Source organism: Mixophyes fleayi, chromosome 1, assembly GCF_038048845.1.
Source record: "Mixophyes fleayi isolate aMixFle1 chromosome 1, aMixFle1.hap1, whole genome shotgun sequence".
In the NCBI taxonomy this organism is placed as follows: Eukaryota; Metazoa; Chordata; class Amphibia; order Anura; family Limnodynastidae; genus Mixophyes; species Mixophyes fleayi.
Window position 1 is genome coordinate 63,296,297 of NC_134402.1, and position 21,573 is coordinate 63,317,869.

The following is a 21,573-nucleotide window of genomic DNA, read 5'->3' on the forward strand; positions in this document are numbered from 1 at the left end:
ACTTTTATGATTCGCACCAATAATTGTACCTGGACTGCGTAGAGGAGTGGGTCACCACAATATCTTAAAAACCCTGAACTTTTATGATTCGCACCAATAATTGTACCTGGACTGCGTAGAGGAGTGGGTCACCACAATATATTAAAAACCCTGAACTTTTATGATTCGCACCAATAATTGTACCTGGACTGCGTAGAGGAGTGGGTCACCACAATATCTTAAAAACCCTGAACTTTTATGATTCGCACCAATAAATGTACCTCGACTGCGTAGAGGAGTGGGTCACCACAAGATATCTTAAAAACCCTGAACTTTTATGAATCGCACCAATAAATGTACCTGGACTGCGTAGAGGAGTGGGTCACCACAATATATATTAAAAACCCTGAACTTTTATGATTCGCACCAATAAATGTATCTGGACTGCGTAGAGGAGTGGGCACTGGGCACCACAATAAAATATATAAAAAACCTTCAACAGATCTGCATTACACTACACATACGGCTGCTCCTCCATCCTCTCCATCATATACATGTTGGAGTTTTAGCGTGTGACAACCTCTTGTTTTTGATAATGTCAGTGCATTTGGAATATTTTTCAATTTGCCCCACACCACTGAATGTACTTTATCTATGATACGCAATACGCATCTATCTATCTTGACTGCGTAGTGTGGTGGCCCCGGTACACAATTTGGTACCGAGGCCACAATATAATTAAAAAACCCTCCACGTGTCGGAATTCCACCAAACAAGTATCTGGACTGCATAGTGGGGTGGCCCCGGTACCCAATTTGATACCGGGGCCACAATACCTCCTCCAAACATGCTACAGACAATTCGTCATTGAGAGACCCCAGACAGACAGGGTCGAAGTGCTATTGTTTGACTTTGTAAACCCAAAAAAATGTCCCTGTTGCACATAGTCGTGCAATGAAGACTGACTTTTTCATTTAAAGGCACGATCTTTAAAGTGTAGTGTTTGTAAGTCTAAGTCATATTATACTTTTGGTAAAATTGGTTTTTTTTGTTCCTCTTTATGGTAATTAATTAGTAATAGAATTAAAGTAGGAAATAGAATTAAATAGAATTAAAGTAGGAAATAGAGTGGTATAGAGTTGTAGTGTGGTATAGATAGAGTGGTCCACACAATATAATAATAAAACCCTCAACTGGTCTGAATTCCACCAAACAAGTATCTTGACTGCGTAGTGTGGTGGCCCCGGTACACAATTTGGTACCGGGGCCACAATACCTCCTCCAAACATGCTACAGACAATTCGTCATTGAGAGACCCCAGACAGACAGGGTCGAAGTGTTATTGTTTGACTTTGTAAACCCAAAAAAATGTCCCTGTTGCACTTGCACATAGTCGTGCAATGAAGACTGACTTTTTCATTTAAAGGCACGATCTTTAAAGTGTCAGAAAGAGAGAGAAGACACAGGAGAGGAGAGTTGTAGCTGTGGACCTGGGGTGGAAGCTCCCAGGCTCCCCCAGCATTGCCTGGAAGTCTGAGCGTGGTGACTGAGCCAGGGCAAGGAATGTGTGCCCTGGATGAGGGGGAGAACTCCATGCCACTATAGTGAACCCAAGAGAGAGGGGGACACTGCACATGGAAGAGGCCCTGGAGTGAGGGCTGCTACAAGAGGCATGGTAGCTGTAGTGTCAGATCCTGAGGCTGAGAGTACACAGAGTGACGTGTCAGAGCACAGGAGACATTATCCCCGCAGAGGAGGGATAAGCTGCAGTTGAGAGGTATGTTGTTGAAATAGGACATGCACACTTTAACAAACCAATCATTTCAGCGACAGGGCCTACCAAACAACTTTGACTGAAATGATTGGTTTGTTTGGGCCCCCACACCAAAAAAGCTATTCATCTCTCCCTGTACAGACTAAACAGGCTCTACTGAGGCAAGATGTCGTCCTCATCCTCAACCTCTGATTCCTCTCCCCCTACAGTGTCTACTTCCTCCTCATCACACATTATCAATTCGTCCCCGCTGGACTCCACAACCACAGGTCCCTCTGTAGTATCTGGAGGGCAGTGCTGTACTTCATTGAGGAATTGATTATTCATTTTTATAAACATCATTTTTTCAACATTGTGAGGAAGCAACCTCCTTCGCCGCTCACTGACCAGGTTCCCCGCTGCACTAAAAACTCTTTCCGAGTACACACTGGAGGGGGGACAACTCAGGTAAAATAGAGCCAGTTTGTACAGGGGCTTCCAAACTGCCTTTTTTTCCTGCCAGTAACAATATGGACTGTCTGACATGTCTACTTGGATGGTGTCAGCAAAGTAATCATCCACAATTTTTTCTATTGTCACAGCATCCAATGCAGCGAGAGTAGACATGTCTGCAATGGTTGGCAGGTCCTTCAGTCCGGACCAGATGTTATCAGCATCCCCGCCAGTGCCTCTTTTGGGAAAACTGAGCTTTTTCCTCGCAGCCATAGATGTGGAAGAAAATGAGGGTGGAGCTGTTGGCATGTCACGGTCCTCTTCAGAGGACAATCTCCTGACCAGCAGGTCTTTGCACCGCTGTAGACTTGTGTCCGCCGGAAACAGAGACACAACATACGCTTTAAACCGAGGATCGAGCACGGTGGCCAGAATGTATTCCCCTGACTTTAAAAGAGTGACCACCCTCGGATCCTGGCAAAGCGTACGAAGGGCTACATCCACAAGAGCTACATGCTTGCTGTAATCGCAATGGCTTACCAGCTCCTCCCTCACTTTCTCCAGCTGCTTCTGCAACAGCCTGATCAGGGGAATGACCTGACTCAAGCTGGCAGTGTCGGAACTGACTTCTCGTGTGGCAAGTTCAAATGGCTGCAGAACCTTGCACAACACGGAAATCAGTCTCCACTGCGCTTGACTCAGGCGCATCCCCACTCCTTTGCCTATGTCGTAGGTGGCTGTGTAGGCCTGAATGGCCTTTTGCTGCTCCTCCATCCTCTGCAGCATATAGAGGGTGGAGTTTCAGCGCGTCACAACCTCTTGTTTGAGGTGATGGCAGGGCAGGTTAAAGCTTTTTTGATGTGCCTCTAGTCTGCGGTAGGCACTGGCTGAATGCCGAAAGTGTCCAGCAATTTTGCGGGCCACCGCAAGCATCTCCTGCACACCCCTGTCACTCTTGAGGTAATGCTGCACCACCAAATTAATGGTGTGGGCAAAACATGGGACGTGATGGAAATTGCCCATATTTAATGCCCGCACAATGTTACTGGCATTGTCTGACACCACAAATCCCCATGAGAGTCTAAGTGGGGTAAGCCACTGGGAGATAATTTCCCTCATTTTCTCTAATATGTTGTCAGCGTTGTGCCTCTTATTAAAGCCTGTAATGCACAATGTTGCCTGCCTTTGCATGAGCAGCCATTTTGTAGATGCTGCTACTGATGCAGCTGTTGCTGTTGCTGCGGAAGGGGATGCATCTACCCAGTGGGCTGTCACAGTCATATAGTCCTTCGTTTGCCCAGAACCACTTGTCCACATGTCCGTGGTTAAGTGGACAGTGGGTACAACCGCATTTTTAAGAGCACTGAGGACACTTGATCGTACTTCTCTGTACATTTTTGGTATCGCCTGCCTAGTGAAGTGGAATCTCGAGGGGATTTGGTACCGGGGACACAATACCTCCATCAACCCTCTAAATCCCACTCCACTGATGGCGGACACCGGGCGCACGTCTAACACCAACATTGCAGTTACAGCCGCAGTTATACGCTTTGCAATAGGGTGACTACTATCGTATTTGGTGGTCATGGCAAACGACTGTTGGACGGTCAATTTTTTGGTGAAAGACTTAGCGGTCTTACGACTTCCCCTCTGGGAAGATGACCGACTAACAGCAGCAACAGCAGCAGTGGCAGTAGTAGGCGTACCGCTGCAGGATTCCTCGGATGAATCCCGTATTGAGGAGGACTCAGTCTGGCTGCTGACTTGGGCTGCAGGACTGAATCTGATGGAGATTGTGGAGGAAGTTGACGAGGAGGGTGTTGCTGGTGTGTATCCAACTGGACCACGGGATTTAGGTGTCCCTGTACCGATGAGGGTCCTAGCCCCAGTTCCTGAACTAACCACTGAACTATGAAGGTTATTCAGGTGACGTATAAGGGAGGATGTTCCTAGGTGGGCAAGATCCTTACCCCTGCTTATTTGAGCTTTACATAAGCTACATATTGCCATACATTGGTTGTCTGGATTTGGATAAAAATAACTCCAGACCGAAGAGGTGCATTTTTTGGTCTTCTGACCAGGCATGACGATGGGCTTTTTCATCCCATGGACATCAGCTGTTTCCCCCCCTGGTGCCTCATTTACAATAACCACATCACCATCCTCATCATCAAGTTCCTCCACAGCGCCAGCTACATCATCAATAGCCTCCTCCCGAGCCACCTCTTCCCGTACAGTGATGGGAAGGTCAGGCTTGACAACCACCAACACCCTTGGACTCGCCTTGGGGATTTGTGATAATTTCTCTTTAGAAGGCAGAGTTGTTTGCTGTTTTGTTGCTGACAGCATAACTCTCTTCAATTTTTTGTAGGGGGGGGGAGGAGGAGGAGGGCTAAGATCCGTGGGTGAAGCTGAACCACTAGTCATGAACACGGGCCAGGGCCTAAGCCGTTCCTTGCCACTCCGTGTCGTAAATGGCATATTGGCAACTTTACGTTTCTCCTCAGATGATTTTAAGTTTCTCTTTTTGCTACTTTTTCTTAACTTGGGCTTTTTGGATTTTACATGCCCGGTACTACGAGATTGGGCATCGGGCTTGGAAGACGACGTTGATGGCATTTCATCGTCTATGTCATGACTAGTGGCAGCAGCTTCAGCATTAGGAGGAAGTGGGTCTTGATCTTTCCCTACTTTATCCTCCAAATTTTTGGTCTCCATTATATGTAGCACAAGATACTGCAGAATGTGTGAACTTGGTAATATTGCAGTACCAATGGACTTATACTGCTGGATTGGTTTTGCAAATTTGGTTATAATTATTATTTTTTATTTTTTTTTTAAATTTTTTTTTTTTTTTTACTTTTTTCTTATTTTTAAAAAACTTGGGAATAGTGGGGAAATAACTATGCCCTTAGAAGCACAGAGCACAGGACACAGCACCACTGGACTGAACAGGACACGGCACAGGACCCAGCAGCACTACGGAACTCAGCAGGACAGAGCACAGGACACAGCACCACTGGACTGATACTGCAGAATGTGTGAACTTGGTAATATTGCAGTACCAATGGACTTATAATGCTGGATTGGTTTTGCAAATTTGGTTATAATTATTATATATTTTTTTTTTTTTTAAATTTTTTATTTTTTTTTACTTTTTTTTTATTTTTTAAAAACTTGGGAATAATGGGGAAATAACTATGCCCTTAGAAGCACAGAGCACAGGACACAGCACCACTGGACTGAACAGGACACGGCACAGGACCCAGCAGCACTACGGAACTCAGCAGGACAGAGCACAGGACACAGCACCACTGGACTGATACTGCAGAATGTGTAAACTTTGTAATATTGCAGTACCACTGGACTTTTACTGCTGAATGTGTGAACTTGGTAATATTGCAGTACCAATGGGCTTATACTGCAGGATTGGTTGTGAAAATTTTGTGGTAATTAAAAAATATTAAAGTAGTTTTTGGTATTTTTTAAAAAAACTTTTTTTTATTTTTTTAAACACAGGGGAATATTGGGGAAATAACTATGCCCTTAGAAGCACAGAGCACAGGACACAGCACCACTGGACTGAACAGGACACAGCACAGGACCCAGCAGCACCACTGACCTCAGAAGGACAGAGCACAGCACACAGCACCACTGGACTGATACTGCAGAACACAGCACAGCACAGCACAGCACAGCACAGCACAGCACAGCACAGCACAGCACAGCACAGCACAGAACTAAACAGCACAGAACTAAACAGCACAGAACTAAACAGCACAGAACTAAACAGCACAGAACTAAACAGCACAGAACTAAACAGCACAGAGGACCACCTAACACACCCTCCCTCTACCCTGATCAATGCCCGAGTGAAGATGGCGGCGACTAGCGGGGAATTTATAGGATCCGAGTATCGCGAGATCCGACAACGGGATTATGAGTCAGAGCCTCAGTTTCACTTTTGAATTTGGCGCCAATACCCGGATCTGTCTCGGATCCGACTCGGATCCGCAACGTTCGGGTGGGCTCGGATTTCAGAAATCCGAGTGAGCTCATCCCTACAATTTATACAGCTTTTTAAAATATATCCTACATATGAAACCTACCAATAAAAACAGTTTCCTTGGCTCTACTTATGAATTATACATTTCAGAATATTCCTATTTCTCTTACCTCCAATATCATCTCTTCTTGTACCCGGTTCACAATCTCAGTCAAGCGCGCTCCCAGCTCTCTATAATTTTCCTGCCAAGAGGATAAATAAAGCAGAATACATGTGTATCTTAGTTACATATACATATTTAATCTTTTAAGAGAACCTCTAATTTTTATGCTTATGTTTGATAATAACCTGACATAGAATATATTGTTTTGTGCTATAATATATTTTGAACAAAACAATACATTGTATGTCACGTTTATTAACAGTAACACATATAGGACAACTTACCTACAAGCTGCTTTGCATTTATTTTAACTAATTAATGAACCGGGAATGTCTGGGAGAATCACAAATTTCGTGGAGTCACCAGCCCACGCTGTGAGATGATGCAAATAATTCCAGGGCATGGGCTGAGAGTTTGTGCCAATCAACCCAAGCCAAAGACTGGTGGGAAACACATTGCAAAATTGTTCTCTAGTAGGTTGTAACTTTTAAGCAAACAGAAATCAGAGGAAATCTATATTAGCAGCTCTCCTCTGAGAATCTCTCACCACATCAGCACTCAAGATAAATTTCTTCTTACTACATCGGCTCAAGAGAAAATAAAGGGATTGCTACAATGTAAAATAAAGCCAATAACCTCAAGTTAACTCTTTTCTTTGGTGTAATTAGGATGAAGTCCTGCCTATGTCTGACATGACCTCTAAAAGTGACACCACTCAGACATAATACTGTAATGGGTTAGCAAATTCAATATACAGGATGGTCAAAATCTACTTCATCATTATATGTTATTAGGGAAAAAAGATTGGACCTTCTGCAACTTTTGTGTGGTTTTACACTCATCAGAACATTGTGAATGTTTGGAGTTTGCCCATTGGAGTCAGGTCCAGTACATGGTTTCTAGGAGCCCTAGACAACTCTTCAGCTCACTACCCCTCATACCCCCAATTATCCACTTCAGAGGCATTATTAATGTTTGGACAGATGGGAATCACTGCTCTCTACAGACTGTAAGAGATGATCATGGCCAATCACACAAGCCTCATTGTTGAATGGAACAGAGTCTAAGATTCACCTTCATTCTCTGGTATGTTTTCTCCAAAAGCAGCGTCTCAAGTTCACGTTCCTGTAACTCCATCTAAAAATAAAATATTTGTTGGAGGTTCAGTTACTGAGCAAAACAAGAAAGAAAAGTTGTGTCACATAAACATTTCTAAAGTTGGTCAATTGGTGTAACAATTCAGTTCAACCGCTAAAAACATTCTATGTATCTTAGAAAATTCATCTTTGTTGTAATTAGACCCATACATTAATTTAGAGTTAGCTATAAGTCTTTTAGATATGTCTTTACATGACTGTTTGACTTATATATACATTACAAGCTTGTATAAGCCGAGCACTCTGCTTGTAAGATTATTACTGAGGTCATTTGTTATATGGCCCGTGAGTGTCTAAGAGAACTCTCCTTGTACATTGGGCAATGATTTCCCCCAACTGAATAAATACCTGGTTATCAGTGTATAAGAGCAGCTGCCTTGTCATTTGTAATCACTGCTCATTGCAGGGACACCAGTTATTTAGTAAGTTATGTTGAGCACCAGTTAGCAGCTAGATATGATAGTCGGTCTCCCAGACTCCCGGGAGAGCCGGCCATTCTCCCACATCCAGCCGACTTGCTAGTGAAGTGGGCAGGATGGGAGTCTCCATGACATGATTCACTGTGAATCGCGCCATTTTGGCCCCGCCCCTGACGGGAATATTATGCTTTTGCGTCATTGTGTCGTGGGGGCGTAGCCAAAACGATCCGCAGCATCCAACACCCGCCGTCCTCACACTTCACCTTCCTTCCGGAATCTACCGGAGGCGAAGAGTGAAACGTTGGTAAATATGATTTTATATTTGTAGTAGGAAAGCTGCATTGCTAAAATATAACAGAAAATGAAGACAGAAACCTCAAATTAACTAATTTATTTTGTGTAATTAGGATAAAGTCCTGCAATGTATTAGCACAGTCATTATATGTTACTATGGAGAAAAGATTGGACTGCCTGTAACTGTTGTGTGGTTTTGAAGAATTGCTTATCCACAGAATTATAATATACATACAACAATGATATGTTGTTGTTGTATATAAAATTAAAACAATACAGCTTAATTCCTAGTAAACTACTTATTATTAAAGTCTTTCCTTCAAACAACCTCAAACAAGTTCTAACTGACAGCAGGTCCCCAAAATACACCGCTGTGCGCTGTGCAGGATCTAGTAATGCCTAATGTCCCACTGGAGAACCCTCTGGTAACTTTAATGTTCAGCATCCAAAAACAAAACAAACAAATGACCCATCAGAACATTCTAAGGGGTATATTTACTAAACTGCGGTTTGAAAAAGTAGAGGTGTTGCCTATAGCAACCAATCAGATTCTAGCTGTCATTTTCTAAAATGCTCTAAATAAATGATAACTAGAATCTGGTTGCTACAGGCAACATCTCCACTTTTTCAAACCCACAGTTTAGTAAAAATACCCCTAAGTGTTTCAAGTTTGAGTATTGGAATCATTGACCCCCTACAGAATGAAACAAATAATCATGACCCAGTCACACAAGCTTTAGTGTAAACGGCAAGACTTTAAAATTCACCTTCAGAGACTGGATGTTTTCCTTCATGAACTCCATCTCCTGATTATTTTCATTTACTTGCTTCTAAAAATAAAATGTTTGTTCATGAGTGATTATGGGACTGATAATAACATGAAAGAAACAATTTTATACATTTCTATAGTTAGTCACTTGGTGTAACCACAGAAACCATACATTTCTGCTCAAACAAGGCAGCAAAAGTGAAAACCACCTTATGTGTGATGGCTTCATACCAAAATAGTAAATACAATCAACATCAGTTTCTCCAGAACAATAAATTGCTATAAAATACAGTTCACTCAATTGGACGTTTCCCACGATGGCTGCCATGGTCTGCTAATCTTCCCTCTCTGACAACATGCTACCACCTCAGCAGAAGTGAGGAGAGCATGGCTGGAATGTGGCAGAAAGTGGGTGATCACTGACTTGGGTGGAACGTTGGACACCAGGGGCCTGATTCATCTTCAAACGTAATGTGAACTCAACTTAAGAAAAACGGATGTAACTTGCACACATACACCCGTATTCATATATAAGCGGATCTCAAGACACGTTTACAGTTGAATATAGGTATAAGTACACTTTGGATATACGTTACTTGCTGTATGTAGACAGAACACACTACAAGATACGCAAATATGTGCAACATAAAGTCCCATCAGGACATAAATCAAGTTCTTAATGCGTACTGTTCATAAAATGCATTTCTGCAGTTTCTCTTACACATGTGGCATGCATACGTGTCAGTCATCACTATCAGTGGTTACTTAGACCTGCCCTGTAGCTGGTGCAAATGATACTGCTAAAGAACACGGGCTAGATTTACTATCAGGCGTGTTTGTAAATCCGCCGACTTTCGGCGGATTTGGCGGCGGTTTAGCCATCGCCGGATTTACTAAGGCTAAACCCGCCGTCCAAACGGGCAAAAATGATGTTTCCAAACCCGCCTCTGTATACATCGCCATGACGGTTTCAACAATGTTCAACATACAAACAGCCGGATTTACTATTAGGGGGTTTATAAAGCCGCCGGAAAACCGCCATTCAAAAGACCAAAATGAAAGCGCTGCTTGTGAGCGGCGTGATGGTTCAAACAGTGTGCTGTTTCAGGTATTTTGCCAATCAGACCATAAGAGAAAGGCCTATTTCATGTCCAATGATTGCTCCATTAGGACTGTGTATAGAAAATGGGCAAAGTGTCATGAAATTTCAGGCTACTGTTTTTTTTGTTTTCCATTATTTTTTCACCCAGTATGATTGCATAGTAAAATCTCATTTCACCTTTCCTTTTCTAGTTGTTTTGTACTTTCCAAAAAACCACTAGAATACTGTTGCCTCAAAGAAACTAGGATGGGAATTGTTGCATTACATAGTTAACCCTTATTTTAATGCTAATGCAATCCACATGTGAAAAATGTTTTTTCTGCCTGAAGCAATCACAGACAATCACCGTCTATTGCCCAGCAGTTAATCATGATGCTTACAAAAAGGGCCCCTCATTATTTGGCAGGTGTGGGTTTGTTGGAGAATGGCTTTTGCAGGTAATGTGGTGCATTCTTGCCAGTGTATGTTTGCAGCTTTTTACCTGATGGAGGCAGAAAGGCGCCAGGAGGAGGAGGATGAACAGCAGTTGGCATCTGTTCCGCGGAGCCTGCAAAGACCCCGCACTCCACGTGCATTTTCAGTGCGTTTGAATCTGGAGTCTTTGGCTGATGTGGAGGTAGTACAAATGTTTCGCCTCAATCGTACTAACCTCATGGCACTGTATGAGCAAGTGAAGGATGATTTGGAGCCTACAACCAGCCGCTCTAATGCAGTGTCAGGACTACACAAACTACTGTGTGCAGTTCACTTTTTGGCAACAGGTTCCTTTCAATCTGTGTCCTCCAGAGTGATTGGCATAACGCAGCCGACATTTTCAAGGCATTTTGGACAGGTTTTAGGTGCCCTTAAAAGAGTGTGCCCTAGCTATATCAGCTTCCCCAGCCAGGAGTCACAGTGGCATGAGCTCAAGGGAGCTTTCTATAGGGTCGCAGGTATCCCTAATGTAATGGGTGCAATAGATTGCACTCATATTGCCCTGAGACCACCTCACCACAGGGCAGAGGTTTTTGTTAATCGCCATCATTACCACTCCCTGAATGTGCAGGTTGTCTGCGATGCTAACCAGCGTATATTGAGTGTTGTTGCAGGCTATCCTGGGTCATGTCATGATGCCTTTATCCTGAGACAGTCTACCCTTTATGCCAAATTTGAAAGTGGTGAAATGCCGGAGGGATGGCTTTTGGGTATGTACTTTGCATGTTTTATATATCCCTTATCCTTGCTCAAATGGACTCACATATGCTAACTGCTGTACAACATGCTCAAAGTAAATGGGAGCTAACATTTTACTTTTATTGCAGGAGATTCAGGATATGGGTGTCGCTCCTGGCTCATGACTCCTCTGCTGCATCCTCAGACTCCTGCACAGCACCAATACAATGAGGCACACATAACCACTAGAGGTATCATAGAACGTACGTTTGGACTCTTGAAAACCAGGTTCAGGTGCCTTGATAAATCTGGTGGGGTGCTTATGTATGCACCTGAAAAGGTATCTGAGATTGTCCTGGCTTGCTGTCTGCTGCATAACCTGGCTTTACATCAACTTACCCCACCGATTATTGCAGTAGACAGTGAAGAAGAAGGGGTACGTGTCACATCTGGTGATGTGCAGAGCACAGAGGGCGGAAGGGAGATTAGAGACCGTCTAATTACAAACTACTTTACGTGTAAGTACATAGTATGAAAAACATTTTTTGCTCAAAAATGTGTTTTATGTGAGTGCAATTTTAGTATTTTATTGTAAATTTTTTGTACATTGGAACCTTTAAAAACAGGATAGTGTGTACTCCTCATGTGGTAAATATGAACATCCCTGGAATGTGACAGTCAGAGGTCAATGTTTACATGAAATTAGTGCATAGTTGTTAAAAAATCAGAATACTCTTGTTTAATGTGCAGAAAAGAAAGACTGACACAATAGAAATTTAACTGCATTTATTGCAGAACACAATAAATAAAAACGTATAATCGTTATAGAAACTTGACAAAACATTAATAAATAACAAACATTGTGCTAGCGATGTCTTTTTGCAGGCATATCGCTATGCTTGGTGCCACTCTCTCCCCTCCCTCGCCCACCCCTGGTGCGAGCACCTCTCCTTGGAGGAGTACTCTGTAGAGATGTGGTAGGCGTGCTAGCGGCACTGGTGGAGGCCGATGAAAAAGGGGCCGGCAAGCGGGCAATCAGTTCCTGCTGGAGTTGGCCTGCCAGCCGGATAACGTTGGCATTCCCCTCGCGAATGGAGGAATGCATGGCGTCCACAGACCCAGACATTTGGGCCAGCTGCACATTTGTCTGCTCCAAAGCGCTCGCCAGCCGGTTTATTGCAGCAGGGATTTGGCTCGTGGAGCGGTGTATTCGCCTCAACTGGGCCGCAATTTGTGACATGTGCCCAGTTTGCCTGTCCATGAATAATGTCTGTTGCTGCTGGAATGCGCCAATAGACAGCGCCATTTCTCTGGCTGGGTCCATAGGTGCAGGTGCAGGTTGCTGGTGTGATGGTTCAGCAGGGCCAGGTGAAACTTCCTGGAGGCCAGACACAGGGGCATCCACTGTTACCAGGGTGATGGTTGTTAGATCCTCTGGCTCAGGGGACATTTCCAGGGACTCCGCCTGAGGTGGCTGGTATGAAGAGGGCCCTGTGTATGAAAAATGACGGTAAGTATATAGTATATAATATGTTTGTATATTGCATTCTGAACACTGGATAGGAAAGAATAATCTTTAGCAACTACAGATTCTTTCACAATGTTTGCATTCCTGATTTCTAGTCCTATGCTACCTGCTTACGGATGCACTTATTATCCTTTTAATACCCATTATCATTAGGACTGTGTAGTACATGCTGGGTTATTTTGACTAAAGTGCATGCTATCAAAAGTGGAGATGTTGCCTATAGCAACCAATCAGATTTTAGCTGTCATTTTGTTGAATGCAATAAATAAAGTAAAGGTATATTCTGATGGGTTTCTATAGGCAACATATCAGTTGAGTAAAATGTAGCCCTAACTTCTCATTGCAAACAATAAAAAGAAAAAAAAAAACAACATTGACAGCAACATTTGCACAGAAAATCAAGTAACTCCATTATTTCTCTCCTAAACAGAAATCACGCACCTGCTTGCTCGTCTGTGCCCGAATCTCTCGCTGAAGGTGGAGGTGTAGGTCTGGCACTGGGACTGAACTGCGGTCCTGGCGATTCTGGATATATTAGAAAAAGCATACAATGTATTTCCAGAAAAAAAAAATAATCAAAATATACTGTTTATTGCACAAATGTGTTTACAATTTTTTTTTTTTTCTATGAGAAAAAAAAACCTTTACAAACTATTAGAGGCAAATATACACTTTGAAAAAGAAAACAAAAAATAAAAAAAAAAACGTTTGCAAAGAGAAAAGCAGTTTTAAAAAGAGAAAAGCAGTTTTAAAAAGAGAAAAGCAGTTTTAAAAAGAGAAAAGCAGTTTTAAAAAGAGAAAAGCAGTTTTAAAAAGAGAAAAGCAGTTTTAAAAAGAGAAAAGCAGTTAAAATACTGTTAGGGTAAAAAAAACAAATAACTCACCAACTACTTGGCCAAAAGAGGGCGAGTCGGTGTCCTGGACATTTATGCCCTCTACAATTTCTGCCGGCATTATCTGGCGCAGCTCCTCCTCGTACGTGGTGTACTCCATACGAAGTGGGGGGCCACCACCCGTGCGCCTTGTGGACCTCCTTTCCTGGGCCATTTTTTCCTTCAACCTCCTCTTAATGTCCGAAAATCTCTTGCGGCAGTGCGCCACTGTCCTCTTTAGTGGGCCCACCGCGTTAACAGCGTCGCACACTCTCCCCCACAATTGGTGGCGCCGCCTTAGCGGAGTCCGGGCTGCCAGGTTCCCCAAGATCACCTCGTAGCAGGGAATGATATTGTGCACCAACACACAATTCTCATCATGTGAGAAGCGCACATTCCTCCCTGTCTTGGTCTTCCTGCTCTGTCCTGTCTCCTCAACCTCTCCCTCTCCCTCCTCTGACCCCTCAACCTCCATCTCCCTCTCCTCAGCCTCTGCTCCCCTCCTATCTCTGGACATTTTTACCCAGAAGACAGAAAAACACAAAACACTGAAGGACTTACAAACACAAAGAACAAACTACACTACCTACAGACACACTCTCCACACAGTCACACACAAGTAACACAGACAGAGGACAAGTCAAATACAAAAAATACAAGACAGAAAATAAATGAGAAAATAAATGTACAAAACAGGAAAAAACCACAGGACTACTCACACTTCAATCAGATATCGCTCCACCAATCCACCAAACACCAACTCTCAGCAAACCACTATCCTCCAAACTCCTCTCACAAAACTCCTCTAAACCCTATCAGAGAAAAAAGTGTCAGGCCAGTGGTTTATATAGGGCTTGTGATGTCAAATCTCCTGAGTTTGAAAATAGCCAATAGTAACAGGCCAGGAGACAGGTGTAATTTTCAAAAAAACCGCCTTTACACAAAAGCGCCGTCATTTAAAGCAAAAGCGCCATGTTCTATTCAAAGCCGCCGGCGGCTTTGAGCATTACATCCCGCCGTTACATCGCCGGCGGCTTCAAATTGAAGCTGAAATGCGCCCATTAGTAAATCCGGCTGTTTGCAATGCAAACACGCCGGAAAACCGCCGCGATGCATGGCGGTTTGAAGCCGCCTTGCATCACGCCTGATAGTAAATCTAGCCCCACGTATCTAAGAGGTACCCAGAGCTTGCATCCAATGAATGTGAATGTGCTGGACCTCAGCACGTCCTTACTGTACACTGCCTACGTGCGTCCACCCCTTCCCACCCATCAAGTCGTAGGCAGTCGGAAGTGTCAGTTGCGTTTGAACATTAATTGGATGCGATTGCATTCACTGGTGTAAAGTTCACTGGCTCTGAGCCTGAGTAGAGCAATATCATGAAAGATACAGCACGAAACGGGTCTTACGTCTGAAGATTGACCAGACCCCAGGCAACTAACATTCTAAGAATCTGAATGTGTCATATTTATAATAACTCTTTGTTTACCATACATTTACCAGTTTCTACTGATGTTCATAATTACCCCTTAGTCTGAATGTGTTAATATTATATACCATAAATTGTGATTTGATGAAAATTACTTTCCAATATTTATACACTACTGATGCCAAGTCCAGTGGTCCATAAATTCCTGGATTCGGTCTCAATCCATTTTTGATTATTGGGACCACATATGCTTCCTGCTAGTCTTGCGATGCTGATCCAATGATGATGGAGTCAATAACAATAATAAGTAATGGTTTATTGAACAAAGCTCATTCACCACACATGGGTTGGTGTTATCTGGGCCATGTGCATTATCAGGTGTAGATTTATCAAACCTTCCATAAAGTATCTAGCTATTATTTATCTAGTACATTGTAAAAAATGATAGCTAGAATCTAAATGATTGCTATGGGCAACAACTCCACTTTTTAGAAAACATCTATCCCTTTATCTTGCTTAATATGATGGGGTGGCAGTACGGCTTCCGCAAGCACGTGAATACTGTGCGCATGTGCACATCCATTGACATACTACACATGTGCAGTTCGCACATGAAGGCACCAAACTGTGTGTGCCAAATTTCAGTATGGCCACAGTATAGATATAGTATGAACATGTGAGGGACTCACCTGGATGCGAGGCGTCCAGGGAGTCTCTCTCCACTTCCAGCACCAATCCGGCGGCTCCCGTGCAGGTGATCGAGACGGGGAACCACTCAGATTCCCCGCTCGGTCATCTGAATCAGGGCTTGCCGCGGCATCCCGCAGGAACGTAGCGACGTCATCAGGAGCGGGCATCTGCGGAAGAGACAGAGGCGGCGGCAGAGAGAAAAGCAGACAGTCGTCAACAGCCCGCGGAGAGGACCCGGAAGAAAAGGCCAGAAGCTGGCGGTGAAGCAGTGGAGGCAGAGAGCCCTTGTCAGGGCTAAGAGCAACTCCGCCTCTCGATGACCAACAGGGACAAGGAAAGAAGCCGGCGGTGAGCAGCGAGGACAGCGGCGGACCCCAGGAAAAGACCCGTGAAGACGCCAGAGTAAGGTAAGGCCCTATTGGGCAACACTTCTCCCGGGCCCGTGCCTGTACCTCTCACATGTCCCTTTCCATTCGGTTGGGTACCTCTTTCATCAGGCACAAGCCCTTTGGCCAAACCAGGCATTAGCTAAAAACAGAAAAAATTATATCCTAAAACAGCGCTCCCTGATTGATAGCTGCCTAAATATTCAATAAATGCCACTGCATTAAAACAATCTTATAACAATAATATACATAAGGCGTTTCAAACACTTGAACAGAATTAACAAAATATGTATTTATATATAGATAGATAACTATTGCTGGTTTACCTATTTATCTGATGTCTAACTATTGCTTGATATACATTGTCTGGAATATTTAACTTAGAATATAAATGCTAATTCTTATTAAAGATACGTGTGTAAGGAAATTAATGCAAGGATATCGTAAGGGTGAATAGCATAGGGAATAAAAGGATTAATTTATAATGACACTATGCTACTATGTTGGACACTTTAATTGTACACACATATATATATATATATATATGTTGTGAGTATTGGTTCTTTATAACATATATACTGTGAAGTAACGCTGAGATACAGTAGTTACTGGATAAGTAATTCTGTAAGGCTTTAGTGTTATTGAGGGAGGTGATATACTGAATAAGGCAACGTTATTTAAGGAAGAGTATATAGAAGTGTGAGTGTATAATGAGTGTATCTGAGAATAGAATTAAGACTCAATCCACCCATTACACTTCCACCTGTGCTAAAACAATAATACCTATAGGTGTGTATGGGTTACTGTGACATAATATACGCCCTAACATTAATTCTTAGATACACAGATGAAAAGAACATTTTGTACATCAGATTTCTCTTTATCACATCAATTAAATTTCCCTAGTTTATCATTCAGGAGCTCAGCAGTTGTTTTTTCGTTATATATATACTACAATTTGCAATGTGTTGCAGAAATGAAATTAATCTAACAGTGAAACTCTAATAAATAATCAATTTACCATAAGGCGATTAATCAATTCCATGTCTTCTGCCCAGGAATAATAACCGATACAAGAAAGATACATAAATCCTAAAATAAGAAACAGAACATGCATAAGAATCACAGTGCAAACTTGCTCAGGGATTATACAGTTTAACATTCTAGATTAATGTCATGGCTATTTTTTGTGAACTTTTCCCCCATTGCTCATACTTGTGTAAAAACTTAATAGTAATGATTATAATTTGAGATTTACTCGCACACTAGGGGGTAAATGTATTAAAGTCCGGTGCTTGTAAAGTTAAACTTGCCTTTACAAGCCAGCACCACTTTAAATGGTAGCTGTCAACTCACCGATTTCCGGCGAGTTGAAAAAATCGGACTTTAATACATTTACTCCTAGATCCATGTTCTATCTATTTTGTTGATTTGTCCTTTCGAGTGGTGGATGGTTCCATCATCTCGAGAACATTCAAGAAGAAAGTTGATGTAACTAATTACCTCCATTACAAGAGTTCACATTTCAGACCTTGGATGCATAATATCCCTAAAGGACAATTATTAAGACTCAAACGGAATTGTACAGAGGAATCTGACTATCAGATACAAGCAAGTGAACTATTGGAGACTTTCTGTAAGAGAGACTATCCCGATCCCCTTCTTAAGAAAGCTCTTGAGGATGTTACCTTGGTTGATAGAAGCTCCTTACTTCAAATTAAGCCAGACAGTCAGAAAACAATTGATAAGGATGATACATTTGATTAAGTGTTTATTTCTAAATATACTAAAAGGTCTGGAGAGATAATTAATATAATCAGAAAGAACCATTTAATACTCCTACAGGATCCAACTTTGAAACAAATTTTGCCAGCACAACCGAAAATAGTTTTTAAAAAGAACTCCAATATTAAAAATTTGCTAGCACCGAGTCTTTTAAGAGAGTTAGGTGCACAGAGTGCGGGCACAACAGAAGGAGAGAGATGGTTACCAGGACAACTGAAGGGTTGTTTCAAATGTGGGGGTACTAGATGTATTACCTGTGGTTATATTAGAGATAAATTCAAATTGCTCACATTTAATGGTATACATTACCCTATCAGAAGCTTCATCAATTGTAACACCAAATATGTGATTTATGTTTTGGTTTGTCCGTGCAACAAATCGTATGTTGGAAGAGCTATCAGGACCTTGAAGACACGTTTTTTAGAACACAGATGGAATGTTGTAATAAGTCCCTCACACACAGCGTTTCACATCATATTGAAAAACATAATTCTTGTTTGGATGGCTTGGAAGTTTTTGGTATTGAGACCAATAAAGATAGTGTTATGTTTCATAATGAACATTAAACACAACCTTTGAGTGCCCCGGAGACACATTTTTCTCTTTCTTCTATGATACTATTAACATGATCTTTATGTGTGGGTGCACCTCTTCTATGGCTCCATTAGCTTAATTGTGAGAAATTGGGATATACATAGATCCGGAAGAAATAAAGGTTATCCTGGTGCAATATACACACAACTTTTGGAACAATTATAAATGCAATCTAACAGATACTAACAGATACTGAAGGACTTACCAAAGAGACATAGAGTAGTCACCAAAATAATCACTTTGTGTTGTAACATTTTCCTGAAAGACACAATGTAAATGATCAATATATGTTTTAGTTCATGGCTATTCTGGCGTACATACAAAAATAGTGAAACTTTTCAAAAATGGTCGGGTGATTCATACATACACACTAGACACGTTTTAAATGATTAATGAAAGACCGACCGGCCAGGCAGTGATTTTTAACAGACGTATTGTTGTGTTTAAAAGATTTGGTTTTTGTACACACACTGAAACCACATATGTGGTCCCTGTAGCGATATCCCCAAGAAATTTATATAAGGGACTGAACATGTTCATTAAGAACCACCCAAAAACTCTTAAAAGGAGAAGGAAACACATCTTCCCCATCATTCTGTAACACATACTTGGTTACAGTGCACGTTCATTCACAACTGAACTTGTGTTCCGTTTATTACTGTGATAGAATATTTTAAAATATTTTATCCTTTTCTCGTGGACACCATGGTTATATCTGATGACAGTTCTGAGGGAGAGATGAATATTGGTAGCCCTTTAAAGGGTGTGGTCGAGAAGATGGAGAAGCTGAACAAATATTTTCAAGAATTAATGGTAAACATCAGTGATGTAAAAAAAACTAAAAAAAACTAGAAAAAAGATTCATGGAGATGTTTCATGTGTTTTAAGAAAATTTAAGCAGTTATATCATACTTGCCAACTGTCCCTGAATGTCAGGGAGACTCCCTGAAATAGGGGTGATCTCCCTCACTCCCTGAAGAGTCTGGCATTCTCCCTGATGCTGAGCTAGTACAAGAAGTGGTTGGCTTCGCCATCTGTGGCATGATGACACAGTTCAGAAATTGTGTCCTATGTCCATGTATTGATGCCTATGGAGGCGGCCATTTTCATGGAGACCAAGATTTAATCAAACACTGGCAGGTAAGACAACATGACTTCAGTAATGGAGACAGAAATGTAAAAGACACTTCAGTCTCTAGAGATTCATTAGCTGCTTTTCTTTAACGCATAGTTGCCTACTCTCCAGGAATGTCCGGGAGACTCTCGCATTTCTGGGAGACCTCCCGGGAGAGCAGGGCAACCTCCCTGTTCTCATCCACGCAATAGATAAGTGGCGGGGGGTGGCTTAATGACGCAAATATTGTGTCATCTTAGCCCCGCCCCCTACTGTAATTGGTAAAATGATTAGTCAAGCCCCGCCCCCATACTCCCACCTCCCCTGGGATCTCCCTGAAGCCAACGAGGAAAAGTTGGCAAGTATGAGTTATATATTATGGTGCTAATATATTTATCTTTTTTGCATGTCTCTCAATTTTCACAGGATATTTTTGGAAAAATGTTCAACAATAAATCTGTTAGATTAAGAATGATTTATTTTGTGTATTTTAGAGCACTATATGTATTAATAAGTAAATAAAGACACAAGTATAAAACATTAAAATATTTTAAATATACATGTACAGGGTTACAAAACATGTACAATATACATTGCCATGTACACAGGTGTATAAATATGCTAGCAGTACATTTAGTACATGTACACAGTTGTATAATTGGGCAGACAGATAAATCTAATGCAAATCGTTTATATTTCAAATATATGTGTTTTTATTCTATGCTAGAGTGACTAAGGGGCATTATTATACAGGCAGATATATGCAATACACATATATAGAAAACAAAGCTACACGCTTTTCTTGTAGACTGTACAGACAAAGGTGTATAATTAAACACTCAGACATGGTATACAGCACACAACAATGCAGTAGACAGCTACTATTGCTTTATCATTAGAAACACCTAATTCCCAATTGACTGATGTGCGGACACCACACCACGTGGGAGACGTACAGGCATCAGTAAGTTACATACACACGCCCTCAAAGCAGTCACAGCTCGAGGAACTATCAGCAGTTGGTCGTAGATCAATCAGAAATTTATGCACATTACATGATCGTAAGGTGACTGGTACAAGATTATTAAACAGTACGACCAACCAAATGAACCGACAATCAGAACTTTGGAGCGACTTCCGACCATCGTGTATTTATACACACTACGAACGAACGGTTGTATGTTGGCTGTTTTCTGTGACCAAAATCCACCTGAGGTGTCTCCCCATTATTCCACCATATCAGTTAATTTATCCTTGGTTTAAAAAATAACCTGCTCTCCCCAACCTGCACTAACTTAGCCGATCCCAATCTGCGTTCTCCTCCCCCACTGCTGTCACCACCATGCTCTGTACAGAGATGCAGTAAGTGTGCGGTGACAGGTCAGTGAGTGGCCAGATAACCTCTTACCTCCTCTTATATGGTTCATTTCTGGGCATGCGCAAAGTGATTTTACACAAAATACTGCACGTGTCAGCATTTAAGTTCCTTAATAAATCAGGCACTGAATCAATAATGTCCTTTGGCCCTAGTCAGACACACATTAAAAAGGAAAGATGGTAATGTATTATAGGTTCTGCAGCGCAATGTGACTCATTCAGTCCCTGTGATCCCCCACACTGAGGGCCAGCTGCTTACATGGAGGATCTGCAGATGGCGGCTTAATTGTGAGTCTGATGGTAGCTCCATGTCTGTGATACGATGAGAGTGTGATGCTGGACTATGATGTCACAGCCCAACGCCACATCCCAGTCTGAGGAACAGCAGATGCCGCCCCCTAACTCCTGAGGCAGTGGGTGGGCTGGGGGCCCAATATTCGAAAGAGGATGTTACCTCTGATGGGGGAGAGCACCTCTGCCATCCTTAATATTTTGGACTTCATATAACAACAATCTTGAAATTTAAGAGTTAAACTTGAATCTAAAGATTT